Source organism: Corvus brachyrhynchos, unplaced genomic scaffold, assembly GCF_000691975.1.
Source record: "Corvus brachyrhynchos isolate BGI_N302 unplaced genomic scaffold, ASM69197v1 scaffold223, whole genome shotgun sequence".
NCBI lineage: Eukaryota > Metazoa > Chordata > Aves > Passeriformes > Corvidae > Corvus > Corvus brachyrhynchos.
Window position 1 is genome coordinate 5,874,641 of NW_008237174.1, and position 6,942 is coordinate 5,881,582.

At 40.5% G+C, this 6,942-nt stretch overlaps 1 long non-coding RNA gene across 1 annotated transcript; it reads right to left on the reverse strand.

Annotated features, from left to right (window-relative positions):
- Positions 1-1,053: 1,053 nt before the first annotated feature.
- Positions 1,054-3,649, reverse strand: LOC108445349. Its single transcript, XR_001860175.1, has 2 exons — positions 3,123-3,649; positions 1,054-2,983 (listed from the first exon to the last, which is right to left on the reverse strand). It is a non-coding gene; the product is annotated as an uncharacterized LOC108445349 (long non-coding RNA).
- Positions 3,650-6,942: the final 3,293 nt, after the last annotated feature.

Here is a 6,942-nt window from a genome sequence, read left to right on the forward strand (position 1 = left end):
GCCTTGTAACGCTCTCCTTCCCCCCCCTTCCTTCTCCAGTGCTTATCCTGGAGCATTCTGGTTATCTCAGAGGTGTAAATCATACTTCACTGCCCAAGGCTCACCATGAATGGAGTTATTTTGGCTCTCCTATTCCTGTTTCACACACAGAAAAGCAGAGGTGGCTGTAAAGGAGACTGACAACGTTACAGATCAGAGGCTTCTGTGAGCTCTGAAAGCACTGCACAGACACTGGTTTCATACACAGAAGACAGAATGGGGTGGATAATTCTCACCTTAACTGTCTCAGAAATTTCACATCATGATATGTGTGCCATTTATCCCTACCCTCACCACCCTCACAACCTTCTGTTTTCAGAGGCAGCCAACACATTATTCTATTGAGGCATCAAAATTGCAGTGCCTTGTCATGTTTCCTTCTGCTGAGGGAAGGAGATGTACCTTTTAACCCTCCTTCTCTCTGCACACCACTGTTTCAGATAGGGCTCTTGCTTGTCCTACAAAGCTGGCATTCAACTCCCAAGGCTGCATACTAGTCTTGTACACTTCTTATACACTTCCAAACCCAAAACTTCTCCAGTTCCAGTTAGTTCACTGGATAGTCAGGAGGGCAGAGGGATGTGAATGCACTGAAGGTTCAGAAACACTGCCGTGGCTTTTATCCTCTCTCCTACATTACTCACAAGATCTCCTGGGCAGGGATGGACAGGCTTTGACACACAGAAGAAAGAAAGCCAATAATGCCACCAACGTGTCCTGTGGCTAACATTGACAGAGAGACATTTTTACTACTGCATAGAGATAGGACAGGAAACAGCCTCATCTTGTTGGCACACACACACACACACACACACACAGGGGCACGCACAATGTAAAACTGTTTGAAGAGCTTGCAGTCTTCTTAAGTGAGTTGTGAATGTTTCCAAAAAGCCTAAATGCCAGACAATGGCAGCACATTACTAAAGAATGTTTAAGGGATTTAGGCTGATCTGATAATTGCTTGGTCAGATAAAAGCAGAACCTGCTCACAGAAATAAAGGACATGGGTTTGAATGACGTTTCAAAGAATTATCTTTAATTTTTAAGATGGTATATCATACACTGCAAAGAATAAAAAAACACTACAAGACAAAACCAGTAAAAGATCATCTGTCAGGAGAGCAAATCCACATTTACACAGCCCTTCAGAGCACAAACAGCCAGAACTCTGTGTTGGAAAGAGTCAGTCTGCCCATTTGCTCCAAGCCCTCACAAGCCATTCAACTCGGATTGATTTCAATTTCACATACTCCAAAGTCAGGAGCATGATGTGAACACAGATAACTTGAACTTTCATTTTTCCACTCCAAACTCTGTAGATGAAGCAGCCAGGACACGCATAACATAGACGAAATGCTGATTTGTGCAAGATCTGCAGCTCTAGTCTTCTTACCATAGTCAAAACCATTTAACTTGGACTTGGATGAATCGAGCAAAAGTACATCTGTGAGCATTTTCTGGCCTGTTGAAATGCTTGTGTTCATACCTTTCCACATCAGTGTTCTGCACATATCTCACCCCCACATTTAGACAACAGGAGTGGCCTCTGCCTCAGATGGCTGCTGTCTGACCAGCAAATCCTTGAAGGCTGAGGAAGTACAACTGAGAAAGTATCACCTTATTCTTATTATCTTTCTTTGGCACAGCCATCAGAGACAGAGCACTCTGAGCTGAGTCAACACCTATTTCTACAAACATTCATGCTGGTAAGTGGGAAGCAAATTTTAGTTTTATGAGAAGTAGTTATGCATAGCATCAACCTCCCTACTTGCACATACACCAGAAACACTTATCACATCCCACCAGGAAACAGGAACAACATCTGATCACTCCGCCCAGAATGAATACTTATACAATATTTTTCTGAATATTGACAGAATTAAAAATCTACACATCCCTAAAACTGTCCATACATAATCATGAACATTACACACTTTAGAAAAACCAAATCCTTAATCTTGTAATTCCACTAGCAGGAAAAGAAAAGTTAATACATACATGGAAATTTATTTCGCCCACTTTGGCTTTGTCTGCATACTAACTAGGAAAACTCAGAGCCTACATACCACCTGAAAATGATTACAGTGCTCAGAGAGCCCTCTGAGCAGCCACAGGCTCTGTAATGCAGCCCCATGTGTTATGTATCCAAGCAGTTACACACAAGATACAAGTGAAAACCATTAATGGGAGACCTTGGCTGAGGCAGGATGCAAGTTAAAGGCTCAGAAGATGAACACGTGTGCTATCGGAGCAGTGTGTCATAGCATATCCAGGATATCACTGAGCACTTAAGTTCTGTTCTTTTATATTAAGCACAGCAATATGTTCTATGTCAGAACTCTGATTTTTTTTCAATACTTATTAGGCAGGAGAAAAATGAGTAAGTCAGATGGCAGTCTAATGTGTTCAGTACAACTCTGAGCAAAGCTTGTGCAATATTTTAGCAAATATTTACTGCAGACACAGAGAAGCCCTTCCGCTTGTTAGGTTTGTGATCAGCTGTAGTTACCATTCTCTATAAATGAAATGTACACTTCAATTAGAAGCTAGTGAAGAATAAATACATGCAAAACATGGACAAGGCAAGGACTCTAAACTCACTCTGAATACACGACCTGTTTTTCCAGTAGATGCATTTTAATTACATTTTGCAGATGTTTTTTCAATCTTTTGCCATAGCATATGAAATTAATTTTTGAGGGGAGGGAATGCAAGAGGAGCTTTTCTATATTTGCATGTTAAATAGTATTTGTTGGTCTAGGCAAAATGCATTCTGCTATTCCAGGGAGGCACTTCCCAGGCATACCACACTCCAGTTCCCAGGTCTGAAGGACTCAGAAGCAACAGCATTCCACTGGAATGGGTATGTGCATACACAAACTTGTCCTTGGTCTTAAATTCAGGGTCTCACTGAAGGATGGATTCCCATTCCTCTTGCACCGAACTGGAAACAAAAGCCAAAAATGCCCACTTTTCACTCTCATTTTAAAGTTTATAAGATTTCTCCAAAACTTAGAAAATATATATTCCAGCAACAAATGGATTGTGGGAAAATAAAAGAAAGAAACTTCATCTTCCATTACCTATTTTAAGCAACACTCTGATTTACTGTGAGGGCAATGGTCAAACAAGATAAATGTGTAGATCTTCGCTTGAGATCTTGGCAGCAGAGACAGTCCGGTGAGTTTTGCAGAGTATTTTGGTTTAAGGAGTTCAAAGAATACTTTCTTCTTCAAAGTCAAATTTCACCACCGCTGGCTGGGTCATGTTCCACTTCTTACTTCAGTTCCTATCCTCGATGAACTCCTGGTAAGGATCTTGCTTTGAAACCGCTTTCTTCGAGCGTACATAACCAAAAAAGACAGTTAATGCCAGGAAAGAGTAAAACAACATGACAAAGAGGATGAAGAAATAGGCATTGTCATATGGTTTGTATTGTGGCTCTTTTTGTTCTGTAGTATTTTTCCTTGTGTCCAGGTTCCTTTCCAGAAGTTGCAGAACACATTGCGAGATGAGAGCAGCTAAAGCTGTTTGGTTCATTTTGGGGAATTAAAAAGCGTGTCAGAAAATAGAGGGGAATGAGCATCGAGGGGCCCCAAGCGATGCTTCATTGAAGTGGGGCTCTGTCCACCAGCTCTGGCAGAGTTGGGTCTGGCCTGGAACCATTTCCTCTTTTGGTAAGGAATGCTGTTAAGCACTTATTGGGTCTCAGTCATTTGATAATGAGGCATTTGGCTGATAAGCCTGCCTTGTCTGTGAAGTCTATTAATAATAACAATAATAGAACAATAACAAATCCTTGAGACACACATCTGCCAGGCAGTTTAAAATGTGTGATTTAATTTTTTATTCCCCCACCCCCACAATATTTGGACAACAAATCTGCTCAGGTTACTAGGTGAAATGACTTTAAAAGCACTACTGTGATGTGATGGGGATTTAGGGGAAGAAGAAAAAAAATATGGTGTTTCAGACAGCCGCTATCTACAAGCTGAACATGAAAACTTAAATTTGAACTCAAATTTGACAGCCTTGGAACTTAGGTGGAAAGTCGAAACTTTTAATGTGACTGCATTAAGCATTAGGACTGGCCGTCTGTGGCTGTGTGCTGCCAAAAAATACGTGCCACACTGGAAATATGCAAGAGAGCAATATCCAAACAGAAAAGTACTGCTTATGAAGTTGTTCTGGAATATGAAACCTTTGACTGCCACTGACAAGTGGACTACACAGAATATTTTCAGACCAGGAGCAAGGAGGTTAAGTCTTCTCCAGTGTGGTTTGTCACAGGTCATGTCTACTTGCATGATAATAGCAGAGCAGTGCTCCGAGGATTCCTGCTTCCTATTGTGTTTTACAGGCTAGGTCACTCTAAAGTAAATTGTTGTTTTACAAAGTAGTGAAACCTTATCTTGCTACAAAAAAAAAAAAGTCCTTACTGCCACAAATGACAATACCAGCTGTTTCTTTCTGTGATCTGAATTCTGGGGAATAAGCACCATGACTTTGAAGTGGAGAGCACACCACCCGACTAGCAGTTTGCCAACTCTGCACTGTTTCTTTAGGCCTGACCCCCTGAACTGATTGTATGATGACTAATTCACATGCTAAGATTGCAGTATATCGGTATCACTAAACAGCCTGCATTTCTCATTAAGGGTTTCTTGTAAAAAGAAAGATGAAAGTGAAGTCTGTAATTTTATATGAGCAGCAGACTATGGTATAAGTACATTTAGAATATGCAACTTCTAGAAGAAGTACTCAGCTCCACATTTTAACTATTTGTTTTAAAATCAGTCTTTAAAAAAAAAGGAAAGAAAGAAAAAAGATTTAAAATTCCAATAAAGAGCAATGCAAAATCCTGTTCTTGGTTGGGGCCAAGTTATAGGAGAGATCTAATTTACCTATCCTTGTGGGTAAATGAGAGGAGATTCAGGGGACCTAATCTTGTTTTGGGGCAATAGAAGAAAAGCTTTATCAGCAGTTTAACTACAAATAAAATATATACATTGAACTAGTATAAAATCTTCAGGGGAACTATGCCCAATTTATATTCATGTAACTGGAAAAGGATTTTCATTTAGGTTTTGCAACTTTTCCAAAATTCCATAAACTCTTGCTGTTTATTTGTTCTTTAAAGAATTTCCTTCAGTAAAAGAAGCCTGCAATTCTGCATTAATTAAGTTGGACACATGCTAATCCCTGTAAACTTCTTGCCTGCTTGAGAAACACATGACCTCTGTTGGCCAAGTTTCTGGGACTTTTTGGTATTGGCAAAATAAAAAAAATTAAAGGGAGGTTTTAGGAGTACAGCACCACAACTGAGTTGAGAATTGAGTGACAAAAATCACACCAGTGAATTCACAGTGACAGTTTTGCATATGCAATGAACAAGGAATGCTGTGCTTCACCTTGCCTCTTAAAACATAGCTTCTGCCCAATTCTTGTGATGCACACTCATTATTTCCTAGAAATAAGTGTTTTAACTCATGTTATGCTATGCAGTGCACTGACGTCCTCACACATCTCACCAGTTTTTTAATGCTCAATAAAGGGCACACAAAAACTTTCTCCACCATTCAGACAGTCAGAGCCACATCAGCCTAAGCCTAGAAGATCAACTACTCTGTTAACAGTAGGCCATGCTTGTCAACACTTGGGCTTCATCCCACAGGTATCTCACAAACCCAGAATCCTGGCCCGACAAACTCAGTGTGACACATTCCCTTCCAAACACGCTGTGACATACCCAGGTCACCCAGAGGAGAGGCCACTCAAGGCCAGAGCACACCATCCTTGGCATAACTAATACTGCATTTCACCAGTTTCCACATGACTACCCACAGAGTTATCTCCACACCACCTGAGAAAAGATGATGTGCAAAGGAAAACTTACTTGGGGCTGCAATGGTGTTCTCTGCAGGAAAGGTTTAAGGGCTCTGCATCCACACAGCACAGCTCATTCCCTCCTGCTCGGAAGGAGCTGCACACGAGTGAACCACAGAACTCACCTGTGCTACCCTGTTTGGCCCCTCCTGAAATGCTCTTGCGCAAACACACCTGCACCAGGAGTCAGATGATGGGACCCAGCCCCTATCAAAGGCAGATGCTTATTCATCCTCCTGCTCATTTAAAGTAATCTGGTCCTATTTTAACTTGGGGTGTTCCAGACACCGTTTCTGCATCTCGTTGAACAGATCAGTGTTCTGCTAGGTTACACAAACAAACACTGCTTTTAAAGTTGCTTTTTCTCTCTCCTTTTTTTTTTTCACCCTCCCCCAAACAGTTAAAAGTACGTAATGGTGCTTTGAACAAGATCCTAAAGAGCTATTTCCATAAAGTGGTCCAATTCTTTTTAGAGATGTAAGTACATGAAATTCTTCAAATGCAGGGGGACAACGAGTGAAGATTAAACAGAAAGTAAAAGATTAAAAGGCAAAAACCATAAGAAAAACTCAAAGGGGGGGGAAAGATCAAAAAAGAGGATTAACCATGTTACTTGTTGTTTTTCAGAAATTAAAGAAGTATGGAGGATAAGGAATTTGTTTCCCTTTGGCCCTAGAAAAATGCCAATTATGGTAGCTAAATTGCCAGGATCACATATCAGTATGCTTTGGAAATGTGAGAAATGGATGAGAAATATAAACACAGGGCAATAGCTTACAGTTATGTTATGAATTAAGCCACAAAAATATCAAGATTTAGTCACTGAACAAGCTGCCAAAGTTAATCTTTCCTGATGAACTTGAGCAGAATCAGAATAGAAGTAACAGAACTGTAGTTTCACATATCAGAATTGCCTTGTTCACTCATCTTTGCTATCTCTGGGTCCTCACACACCTAAAATTTCCACTAAAAATCAAAGGAAAGTACATGGGCAAAAGATTGAGCTCCTTATGATCT